The sequence below is a fragment of the Rattus norvegicus genome, chromosome 6, assembly GCF_036323735.1.
Source record: "Rattus norvegicus strain BN/NHsdMcwi chromosome 6, GRCr8, whole genome shotgun sequence".
In the NCBI taxonomy this organism is placed as follows: domain Eukaryota; kingdom Metazoa; phylum Chordata; class Mammalia; order Rodentia; family Muridae; genus Rattus; species Rattus norvegicus.
This window is the reverse complement of record NC_086024.1, coordinates 24,232,301-24,245,873: the sequence shown is the minus strand read 5'-3', so window position 1 is coordinate 24,245,873 and position 13,573 is coordinate 24,232,301.

Genomic DNA, 13,573 nt, shown 5'->3' with positions numbered 1-13,573 from the left:
TCAAATATTATCTCTCAATACATTCTCAGAGCAGCCTTTGAGAAGAAGATTTTAGGCATTTAATTATGTGTTTACTCTGCATTGTGATGGTTTGATCATGACATTTGAATATTTCAAAAGTATTATTGGTTCATAACCACACCTCATAGCCTTCTTTGGCTCTCTTCCTCCTGCCCTGAGTCTTCTTTTTCTGTTTGTGTGTATTTTATTTATCATTATTATTTTGTTTGCTCCCTAGGTTTTATATATCAAAAATGAAATACATTTAATTTTTCTTATTTTATTTGAAATAGGACCTTACTATGTAACCCTGGTTGCAATTAAAATCATGAATTTCTTCCCTTTGCCTCACAACAACTAGGACACATATATTTGATACTCATTTTTGTGTTTCTAGATTGGTTTGAATAACAGGTTAACACTATTTCATCCATTTTCTAAAAATAATATAATCTTATCCTTTTTGTGGCTGAAATACATACATACACACATATAAACACATTATTTATTAATTTTCAGTAACATTTGGCCATGGTGAATAATGCCATGGTGAACATTGTTATGTGGGAAACTCCACTGTATTTTGAGTTTTATTTCTTCATAAAATAGGAATGGTATATTTAGTCATATTTCATATCTTCCTTTGCTTTTACAAGGAGCTTCATGTAAATTTCCACAGACCATGGATTAATGGGCACTCCTCTCAATGTACACATTATGAAGATTTACTTTTGATAATACTCAAGTGGTGGTGATGAACTTTAAAATGTTTATTTTTTATTCACTATGATTATTTTAATTAAATCTTATTTTATTATATACTTACATATACCCTTTTGCTATTATTGTTTCTATTTTTATGCATCTATTAGTGTTTCAAATTTCTCTTATGGATTTAAAACATATACTTTCATATTCCATGTTTCTTTTTATATTTCTTTTAATTAGTGTTCTTTCAGGCTGCACATTGGTAATAACTACTTAATGTCAAGATAATTGGAGCTTTTATATTATATGGTTACATGGTACATGAATTACTTTTTCCTTATATATATTGTTTCCATATGGAAATTCAGGAACATAAAAGAGGTTTTCATACAGTGATATGGATTACTGTGAATCTGTAGCTTAGTCTTTTATACTTTGAGAGTATCAAAAACCAAAGATAAGGGACTTGAATATGTCTCTTCCACCCCCATATAAAGATGTCCCATTTTCCATTTCATTATCTGTCTTAGATATGAAATATATCATATTTGAGGCCTCTTTAAAGAATTATTTAAAAAATCCCTATTACCAAGCCTGAGATACTCATTATAAGTTTTTTACTTACTTGCTTTCCTTATTCTACACATGTATACACTGGAGAAAAGACAATGACCCTCATACAGACTATAAGAATTTTTAAAATGTCCTTCATCTCAAATAATACACAAGGATCTAGAACTCCTGTGGTGTCTGTGTTGACATTTTTTATTAAGAGTCAGGTTGAGAAGGAAAATGTGACACTATTTACTCTGGTGGGGTGACTGTTGTCTGAAAGCCACTCTGTTGTTTCAGAATTCAATGTTTGTTTCATTGGAGAGTAAAGACCTTCAGTGAACTGCAAACAGCATAAAGAAGTGCACTAATGGCAACTTTCTCAGACAGAGAACAGGGATATTATAGGGTCTTATTATTGTATAATATGAGGAATAAAGAATCCTCTGCTGAATTTTGCACAACATAGACATATATTTTTCTCTCAGTCGAGTCCAGAAGATGGGACATTTCTTTCCATAAGATTGCCCTAGTCATTCCCTATTTAAACTCATTGAAAATTATGGAGTGTATGGTATAGTTCTGGAAGTAGATTTAAAGGCTTTCAGACATACTATCTTAAAATTTCATCTTCAGCATTTCTCAGCATTGTTGGATGTCTTGGTAAAAGACATGTATATAATACATGTTAGTGTATGTATTATATGTAGTACATATATATTTAAAAACTCAAAGTAGAATATAAATATGTATGTGTGTGTACATGGAGCATAAGTGTCTTGCTTTATGCATTTGTATATGCATATCATGATAAAACTCTATTCTAGAAATTTATATATATTGGGCAAGCCTTGTACATCACTGAAAATTTTACCATTCCCAGGACTTTATAGGATTCTCTGTGCAGTTCTGGTTAGTCTGTAACTTTCAATTTCCCAATTAACTATTCGGATTATTTAGATTATAAATGTGTACCACTATGCTTGGTATTCCAATACTGCAATGTTGAAAATTTTGTTATAAACCAATGACTAATTTTAACTACTGTTGATTTTGTAATTTTGATTCAATATTATTCCCTTTGAGAATGGAATGTATTCTGATATTAAAAATTGGGAAGTCTCCTATTTTATATCCTTTAGATAGAAATTGTAGTATAATAAAAGAGTTCTTTTATGAGAAAATACTTAATAATTTTTGAGGTATTTTCTTATAAGCTTAGCAGAAAAAAATTGTTAGTAGTTGGTAGTTTTATGAAGTCAGGTTTACTGCTATGGTAATCCTGTGCCTGACAACACTTGCGTTTTTAAATTCTATCATCCTGAATGTCAGGGTGGGGAGGCAGGAGGGAGTGGGTGGGTGAGTGGGCAAGCACCCTCATAGAAGCAGGGGGAGGGGTTGGGGTAGTTTCTTGAGGGGAAACCAGGAAAGGGGATAACATTTGAAATGTAAATAAAAATATTCAATAAAAAATTCTATCGTCCTTTGCCTATACGGGCCCATCTTTGAACATTACAAAGCAATGTCTCACCCTTTCTAGGTAAGTATGTTTCATAAAAAGTTATATCCTGAATATCTATATTTTGTTCTAGTATTATACTATTCTAGGCAGTCTTAAACAAAACAAACTTATCAAATATGCTTAATAAAGAATTTTGTGACTCTGACAAAAACACATAACCAAAACTGGAAAATTGGATTGTCAAATGGAGATTGTTATCAGGTATTTCAGAGTTGAACAAGATGTATGCTGGGTTTTTCTTACAAGTATTGACATATTAGCCTGAGGTTGTAATGTACAAAACTCTTTCGCTCACAATCCCTTTTTTGTACTTAAACTCAGTGTATTACCTAAGATTGAATAGTTTTTTTTCAATCATAGATTAATTTCATGTTATTTCAACAGGAGAATTTTGAGTTATAGGTAGTTTTTCAGATTTGTTTTATAATCTTTACTTACATGACAGAGAAACATGTTAAAAATATAAGTTGTTCATACCATTGTTAAGAATCTGATGAAAGGCCCAGGAGCGGCAGGACCCCTGCCTGAGACACCGCCGGAACCTGAAGGAAACAGACCGGATAAACAGTTCTCTGCACCCAAATCCCGTGGGAGGGAGAGCTAAACCTTCAGAGAGGCAGACAAGCCTGGGAAACCAGAAGAGACTGCTCTCTGCACATACATCTCGGACGCCAGAGGAAAACACCAAAGGCCATCTGGAACCTTGGTGCACTGAAGCTCCCAGAAGGGGCGGCACAGATCTTCCTGGTTGCTGCTGCCGCAGAGAGCCCATGGGCAGCACCCCGCGAGCAAACTTGAGCCTCGGGACCACAGGTAAGACCAACTTGTCTGCTGCAAGAAAGCTGCCTGGTGAAATCGGGACACACAGAGGCAGAACTCCTCTAGGACCGGGCAGATCCTGTGTTTACTGGAAGTCCCACACCCGCAGATCCAGGCCCGCAGCAGCTCTCTGCTCCGAGACCCTGTGGGAAAGAGACCTCACCGCCTGGTCAGGTGGGCACTCCTGAGGCTGCAGAGCGGAAGAGACCACCAACACTGCCCACCCCTGCCCACATCCCTGGCCCAAGAGGAAACTGTATAAGGCCTCTGGGCCCCCGTGGGGGAGGGACCAGGAGCGGCAGGACCCCTGCCTGAGACACCACCGGAACCTGAAGGAAACAGACCCGATAAACAGTTCTCTGCACCCAAATCCCCTGGGAGGGAGAGCTAAAACTTCAGAGAGGCAGACAAGCCTGGGAAACCAGAAGAGACTGCTCTCTGCACATACATCTCGGACGCCAGAGGAAAACACCAAAGGCCATCTGGAACCCTGGTGCACTGAAGCTCCCGGAAAGGGCAGCGCAGATCTTCCTGGTTGCTGCCGCCACAGAGAGCCCGAGGGCAGCACCCCGCGAGCGAACTTGAGCCTCAGGACAACAGGTAAGACCAACTTTTCTGCTGCAAGTGACCTGCCTGGTGAACTCAAGACACAGGCCCACAGGAACAGCTGAAGTCCTGTAGAGAGGAAAAACTACACGCCCGAAAGCAGAACACTCTGTCCCCATAACTGACTGAAAGTGAGGAAAACAGGTCTACAGCACTCCTGACACACAGGCTTATAGGACAGTCTAGCAGAACAAAGTAACACTAGAGATAATCTGATGACGAGAGGCAAGCGCAGGAACCCAAGCAACAGAAACCAAGACTACATGGCATCATCGGAGCCCAATTCTCCCACCAAAACAAATATGGAATATCCAAACACACCAGAAAAGCAAGATCTAGTTTCAAAATCATATTTGATCATGATGCTGGAGGACTTCAAGAAAGACGTGAAGAACTCCCTTAGAGAAACACAGGAAAACATTAATAAAAAAATAGAAGCCTACAGAAAGGAATCGCAAAAATACCTGAAAGAATTCCAGGAAAACATAAATAAACAAGTAGAAGCCCATAGAGAGGAGACACAAAAATCCCTGAAAGAATTCCAGGAAAACACAATCAAACAGTTGAAGGAATTAAAAATGGAAATAGAAGCAATCAAGAAAGAACACATGGAAACAACCCTGGATATAGAAAACCAAAAGAAGAGACAAGGAGCTGTAGATACAAGCTTCACCAACAGAATACAAGAGATGGAAGAGAGAATCTCAGGAGCAGAAGATTCCACAGAAATCATTGACTCAATTGTCAAAGATAATGTAAAGCAGAAAAAGCTACTGGTCCAAAACATACAGGAAATCCAGGACTCAATGAGAAGATCAAACCTAAGGATAATAGGTATAGAAGAGAGTGAAGACTCCCAGCTCAAAGGACCAGTAAATATCTTCAACAAAATCATAGAAGAAAACTTCCCTAACCTAAAAAAAGAGATACCCATAGGCATACAACAAGCCTACAGAACTCCAAATAGATTGGACCAGAAAAGAAACACCTCCCGTCACATAATTGTCAAAACACCAAACACACAAAATAAAGAAAGAGTATTAAAAGCAGTAAGGGAAAAAGGTCAAGTAACATATAAAGGCAGACCTATCAGAATCACACCAGACTTCTGGCCAGAAACTATGAAGGCCAGAAGATCCTGGACTGATGTCATACAGACCCTAAGAGAACACAAATGCCAGCCCAGGTTACTGTATCCCACAAAACTCTCAATTAACATAGACGGAGAAACCAAGATATTCCATGACAAAACCAAATATACACAATATCTTTCTACAAATCCAGCACTACAAAGGATAATAAATGGTAAAGCCCAACATAAGGAGGCAAGCTATACCCTAGAAGAAGCAAGAAACTAATCATCTTGGCAACAAAACAAAGAGAATGAAAGCACACAAACATAACCTCACATCCAAATATTAATATAACGGGAAGCAATAATCACTATTCCTTAATATCTCTCAACATTAATGGCCTCAACTCCCCAATAAAAAGAAATAGATTAACAAACTGGATACGCAATGAGGACCCTGCATTCTGCTGCCTACAGGAAACACACCTCAGAGACAAAGAAAGACACTACCTCAGAGTGAAAGGCTGGAAAACAACTTTCCAAGCAAATGGTCAGAAGAAGCAAGCTGGAGTAGCCATTCTAATATCAAATAAAATCAATTTTCAACTAAAAGTCATCAAAAAAGATAAGGAAGGACACTTCATATTCATCAAAGGAAAAATCCACCAAGATGAACTCTCAATCCTAAATATCTATGCCCCAAATACAAGGGCACCTACATACGTAAAAGAAACCTTACTAAAGCTCAAAACACACATTGCACCTCACACAATAATAGTGGGAGATTTCAACACCCCACTCTCATCAATGGACAGATCATGGAAAGAGAAATTAAACAGAGATGTAGACAGACTAAGAGAAGTCATGAGCCAAATGGACTTAACGGATATTTATAGAACATTCTATCCTAAAGCAAATGGATATACCTTCTTCTCAGCTCCTCATGGTACTTTCTCCAAAATAGACCATATAATTGGTCAAAAAACGGGCCTCAACAGGTACAGAAAGATAGAAATTATCCCATGCGTGCTATCGGAACACCACGGCCTAAAACTGGTCTTCAATAACAATAAGGGAAAACGCCCACATATACGTGGAAATTGAACAATGCTCTACTCAATGATAACCTGGTCAAGGAAGAAATAAAGAAAGAAATTAAAAACTTTTTAGAATTTAATGAAAATGAAGGTAAAACATACCCAAACTTATGGGACACAATGAAAGCTGTGCTAAGAGGAAAACTCATTGCGCTGAGTGCCTGCAGAAAGAAACAGGAAAGAGCATATGTCAGCAGCTTGACAGCACACCTAAAAGCTCTAGAACAAAAAGAAGCAAATACACCCAGGAGGAGAAGAAGGCAGGAAATAATCAAACTCAGAGCGGAAATCAACCAAGTAGAAACAAAAAGGACCATAGAAAGAATCAACAGAACCAAAAGTTGGTTCTTTGAGTAAATCAACAAGATAGATAAACCCTTAGCCAGACTAACGAGAGGACACAGAGGGTGCGTCCAAATTAACAAAATCAGAAATGAAAAGGGAGACATAACTACAGATTCAGAGGAAATTCAAAAAATCATCAGATCTTACTATAAAAACCTATATTCAACAAAACTTGAAAATGTTCAGGAAATGGACAATTTCCTAGACAGATACCAGGTATCGAAGTTAGATCAGGAACAGATAAACCAGTTAAACAACCCCATAACTCCTAAGGAAATAGAAGCAGTCATTAAAGGTCTCCCAACCAAAAAGAGCCCAGGTCCAGACGGGTTTAGTGCAGAATTCTATCAAACCTTCATAGAAGATCTCATACCAATATTATCCAAACTATTCCACAAAATTGAAACAGATGGAGCCCTACCGAATTCCTTCTAGGAAGCCACAATTACTCTTATACCTAAACCACACAAAGACACAACAAAGAAAGAGAACTTCAGACCAATTTCCCTTATGAATATCAACGCAAAAATACTCAACAAAATTTTGGCAAACCGAATTCAAGAGCACATCAAAACAATCATCCACCATGATCAAGTAGGCTTCATCCCAGGCATGCAGGGATGGTTTAATATATGGAAAACCATCAACATGATCCATTATATAAACAAACTGAAAGAACAGAACCACATGATCATTTCATTAGATGCTGAGAAAGCATTTGACAAAATTCAACACCCCTTCATGATAAAAGTCCTGGAAAGAATAGGAATTCAAGGCCCATACCTAAACATAGTAAAAGCCATATACAGCAAACCAGTTGCTAACATTAAACTAAAGGGAGAGAAACTTGAAGCAATCCCACTAAAATCAGGGACTAGACAAGGCTGCCCACTCTCTCCCTACTTATTCAATATAGTTCTTGAAGTTCTAGCCAGAGCAATCAGACAACAAAAGGAGATCAACGGGATAGAGATCGGAAAAGAGAGGTCAAAATATCACTATTTGCAGATGATATGATAGTATATTTAAGTGATCCCAAAAGTTCCACCAGAGAACTACTAAAGCTGATAAACAACTTCAGCAAAGTGGCTGGGTATAAAATTAACTCAAACAAATCAGTTGCCTTCCTCTATACAAAAGAGAAACAAGCCGAGAAAGAAATTAGGGAAACGACACCCTTCATAATAGACCCAAATAATATAAAGTACCTCGGTGTGACTTTAACCAAGCAAGTAAAAGATCTGTACAATAACAACTTCAAGACACTGAGGAAAGAAATTGAAGAAGACCTCAGAAGATGGAAAGATCTCCCATGCTCATGGATTGACAGGATTAATATAGTAAAAATGGCCATTTTACCAAAAGCAATCTACAGATTCAATGCAATCCCCATCAAAATACCAATCCAATTCTTCAAAGAGTTAGACACAACAATTTGCAAATTCATCTGGAATAACAAAAAACCCAGGATAGCTAAAACTATCCTCAATAATAAAAGGACTTCAGGGGGAATCACTATCCCTGAACTCAAGCAGTATTACAGAGCAATAGTGATAAAAACTGCATGGTATTGGTACAGAGACAGACAGATAGACCAATGGAATAGAATTGAAGACCCAGAAATGAACCCACACACCCATGGTCACTTGATTTTTGACAAAGGAGCCAAAACCATCCAATGGAAAAATGATAGCATTTTCAGCAAATGGTGCTGGTTCAACTGGAGGTCAAAATGTAGAAGAAAGCAGATCTGTCCATGCTTATCACCCTGTACAAAGCTTAAGTCCAAGTGGATCAAGGACCTCCACATCAAACCAGACACACTCAAACTAATAGAAGAAAAACTAGGGAAGCATCTGGAACATATGGGCACTGGAAAATTTTCCTGAACAAAATACCAATGGCTTACGCTCTAAGATCAAGAATCAACAGATGGGATCTCATAAAACTGCAAAGCTTGTGTAAGGCAAAGGACACTGTGGTTAGGACAAAACGGCAACCAACAGATTGGGAAAAGATCTTTACCAATCCTACAACAGATAGAGGCCTTATATCCAAAATATACAAAGAACTCAAGAAGTTAGACCGCAGGGAAACAAATAACCCTATTAAAAAATGGGGTTCAGAGCTAAACAAAGAATTCACAGCTGAGGAATGCCGAATGGCTGAGAAACACCTAAAGAAATGTTCAACATCTTTAGTCATAAGGGAAATGCAAATCAAAACAACCCTGAGATTTCACCTCACACCAGTGAGAATGGCTAAGATCAAAAACTCAGGTGACAGCAGATGCTGGCGAGGATGTGGAGAAAGAGGAACACTCCTCCATTGTTGGTGGGATTGCAGACTGGTACAACCATTCTGGAAATCAGTCTGGAGGTTCCTCAGAAAATTGGACATTGAACTGCCTGAGGATCCAGCTATACCTCTCTTGGGCATATACCCAAAAGATGCCTCAACATATAAAAGAGACACGTGCTCCACTATGTTCATCGCAGCCTTATTTATAATAGCCAGAAACTGGAAAGAACCAAGATGCCCTTCAGCAGAGGAATGGATACAGAAAATGTGGTACATCTACACAATGGAATATTACTCAGCTATCAAAAACAACGACTTTATGAAATTCGTAGGCAAATGGTTGGAACTGGAAAATATCATCCTGAGTGAGCTAACCCAATCACAGAAAGACATACATGGTATGCACTCATTGATAAGTGGCTATTAGCCCAAATGCTTGAATTACCCTAGATCCCTAGAACAAACGAAACTCAAGACAGATGATCAAAATGTGAATGCTTCACTTCTTCTTTAAATGAGGAAAAAGAATACCCTTGGCAGGGAAGGGAGAGGCAAAGATTAAAACAGAGACTGAAGGAACACCCATTCAGAGCCTGCCCCACATGTGGCCCATACATATACAGCCATCCAATTAGACAAAATGGATGAAGCAAAGAAGTGCAGACTGACAGGAGCCGGATGTAGATCGCTCCTGAGAGACACAGCCAGAATACAGCAAATACAGAGGCGAATGCCAGCAGCAAACCACTGAACTGAGAATAGGACCCCCGTTGAAGGAATCAGAGAAAGAACTGGAAGAGCTTGAAGGGTCTCGAGACCCCATATGTACAACAATGCCAAGCAACCAGAGCTTCCAGGGACTAAGCCACTACCTAAAGACTATACATGGACTGACCCTGGACTCTGACCTCATAGGTAGCAATGAATATCCTAGTAAGAGCACCAGTGGAAGGGGAAGCCCTGGGTCCTGCTAAGACTGAACCCCCAGTGAACTAGACTGTGGGGGGGGAGGGCGGCAATGGGGGGAGGGTTGGGAGGGGAACACCCATAAGGAAGGGGAGGGGGGAGGTGGATGTTTGCCCGGATACCGGGAAAGGGAATAACGCTCAAAATGTATATAAGAAATACTCATGTTAATAAAAAAAAAGAATCTGATGAAATTTAGAACATTAAATCACATCTTTCCACGGCATGAAATGTAGTCACACACTCTCAGGTTGTTGGCAAATTACAAAAAATGATATTCGATTTAAGGAACGTATGAATTTATTCTATAAGGCATAGTTAACTCATACTTGTGACCTAAAGCTTATCATAGGATTCAAAATATAAAATAAAAATGGAAAATCAATTGCTAAAGATTTGAATCAAATAATAACTCAAAGCAGAACAAAACAATATGTGAGTGCATAAGCAGTCCTTGCTATTTTAAAGTGATGTTACCATCTCAAAAATTTTCATATGTTTATTATGGAGTATATGTCAGTATATGCTTACCTTAAAGACTCTACATGTCTTTGTGTAAGAAATTTACAAATACTTGCATACACCCACACACACACACACACACACACACATACCCCAGATAACACTATTTTTTTTTAGTATCAAGATTTTTAAAGTTATGTTTTGTTAACAACATGTTGTGTTTCATTTAGGTATCACATATGACTGGGAATGTTTTGTCCTTTGTTCATTTTTTAATCACTTTTTTATCTTTATTTACTTGAGTATTTCTTATTTACATTTTGATTGTTATTCCCCTTCCTGGTTTCCAGGCCAACATCCCCCTAACCCTTCCCCCTCCCCTTCTATATGGGATTCCTCTCCCCATCCTCCCCTCATTACCACCTTCCCCCCAACAATCACATTCACTGGGGGTTCAGTGTTGGCAGGACCAAGGGCTTCCCGTTCCACTGGTGCTCTTACTAGGCTATTCATTGCTACCTATGAGGTTGGAGTCCAGGGTCAGTCCATGTATAGTCTTTGGGTAGTGGCTGAGTTCCTGGAAGCTCTGGCTGGTTGGCCTTGTTTTTCATATGGGGTCTCGAGCCCCTTCAATCTCTTCCAGTCCTTTCTCTGATTCCTTCAACGGGGGTCCCGTTCTCAGTTCAGTGGTTTGCTGTAGGCATTCACCTATGTATTTGCTGTATTCTGGGTGTGTCTCTCAGGAGAGAACCAGATAACATTATAACAGTCAGACTATGCTGTGACTACCTCTCATGTGACACTTTATCACCCATCTGATCCAAGGTGTTTCCTCTGGGTTGTCAAGATGCTTGAGCTCAGCAATACGTCTTCTGAGGAATTATGTAATTCAAACAATCACTGTAACACATTCAGGTGTCAGCAGGAAAGGGATGCATGCCAAGTCCAAGTTTATGTAGTAACCACATGGGACCATTATGCTGATGGACAGATGCCCTGTAACAACAAGACTCTTTGCTCTTTAATTAATTGAAAGATGGAGAAGATTCAGCTCCTACTCTCCTACTCAGAAACCCTTATGAAGAATAAAATCTATTAACTGCCTAGATCTCTAATACTCTAATTATCAGGAAGTGGTCTAAAGATGAAGTTGCCCACTTTCCCTCTTCTCTCTTTTCTCTCCTATCTAGTGTTAGAGCATTGAAAGGGTCAGGGAAGGGTGGAAAGGGTAAAAGAAAACAAATCCAAGGTAGCAACACTCAGCTAAAAACAGTCATTTAATTTATGTTGTTTTAACTACTGTGAGTAATTCTGGTATTCACATGCACATACAGACTTTATATAATTATAGAGTTTAATTTCATCTTTATAGGGTCCAAGTGAATTTTTTGTAGTAGGTGGTAGTTTTGTGTATAAATTTATAAGAGACTCTAAGGCTTTTATCCCAGATAATTTTCATGTCTGAGAAATGTGTCTGAAGGATATATGTGTCTTTCCAGCATTTATTTCTCTGTCACTTTTATTGAAATTATTGTAGTAGATACACAGTCATAGCTCATTGTGAATAAAGTTCGCGTTCATTTTTGTTTTGGAATTTTTTTATTCTTATGGTCATTTCCCTACACACATGCACATGCACCATGATTGTGTTGAGGCCACTGAAGGCCAAAGATACAACAATATCCCTGGGTTTGTAGGCAAAGATGTTTGCAGGCCACTGTGGGAGTGATGAAAACTGAACCTGATTTTCTGCCCTAGAGCCAGGGCTCTTAATTGCCATGCCATCACTTGAGCCTCATTTTCCTTTTTGTTAATGACTGATGGTGTTAAGAAAGCTGTCGTGTTCCCACTAACAATAAAAATATATATGAAAAACAACTTCATGTTAGCTAATCATAAAAAAACATAATTTACATAATAATATGAAATTAAAAGTATGGTATTTTCTATATACATAATATAAATATAAATAATAATTTAAATATCAAAAGATTAAGCTAGTCTAGATACCTCTGTCTTTCTGTCTTTTATCTATCATTATTCATCTATCATTTATATATCTACCTATATATCTAGCAAAGGATACATCTGTGTATTTATTCTTCTGTGTCTATCTATTTATCTATCTATCTATCTATCTATCTATCTATTTATCTATCTGTAGTCTTATTACATATCTGTATATTCTATGGATATCTTATCTCCCTGTTCTGATAAACACTGCCCAAATCATGTTCAGACTTTTTTGTGTGTTAGCATCTGTATATAATTTATCATTTTCTTTTTCAATCTCTGTTATCATTCTAAAGGACATCTTAAAGTTATATTTTAACTATACACAATGATAATTATACAGTTGTCAATAACCACAAAATCTTTATGATTGATAACTGGGACTTGAGCATGATGGTATGTTCCTTCTATGCTGTGATGTGTCCAGTTAACAATCTTCACTTGATCAAACTTCCATCATTCCTTTACACTTTGTTTTTTTCTTGATTCTAAGCACAATAGTCAACTTTTCATAATCTTGCATGTTATTTTATAATTCCTTAGTTAAGTAATAAATAATATTTAAACAAAAAATACATTTTTAGTAAAAAAGGATGCTTTTGAGTCCAATAGTAATGTGCAATATTGGGAAAATCTAGGAGATTGTCAGTATAGTTAAAATACAGACATATGGTATATACTTTAAACATGTTCTATTTCATAAAATCCTCAGCAATGTTGTGAGGCAGCTAAGCCTTGCATTTTGAAATACACACAGACTATTTGGACATAGGACCCAACAAAACAAAGAAAACTTCAAAAACAAAAACCCCAGCTTGAAGATTGTATATCACTAGTATTGATTTCAATTAGTCGTGGTCTGTGTGTGCTTGTTTACGGAACATCACAAACCTTTCATAAAGCAAAAAAGCAAAGAACACTTTCAAACTCACGGATGAAGGCCAATATTATCCTATTTTCAAAAGCAGACAAGGTTATTACAGGTGAATAATATTTTAGAGTAGTGTCCCTTATAACATAGACATGAAAGTTGATAAAAAAAAAATCAATTTAACTTTGGCAGTATGCAGAAACCATTACACCATGAACAACTGGAACTCAGCCAAGGAA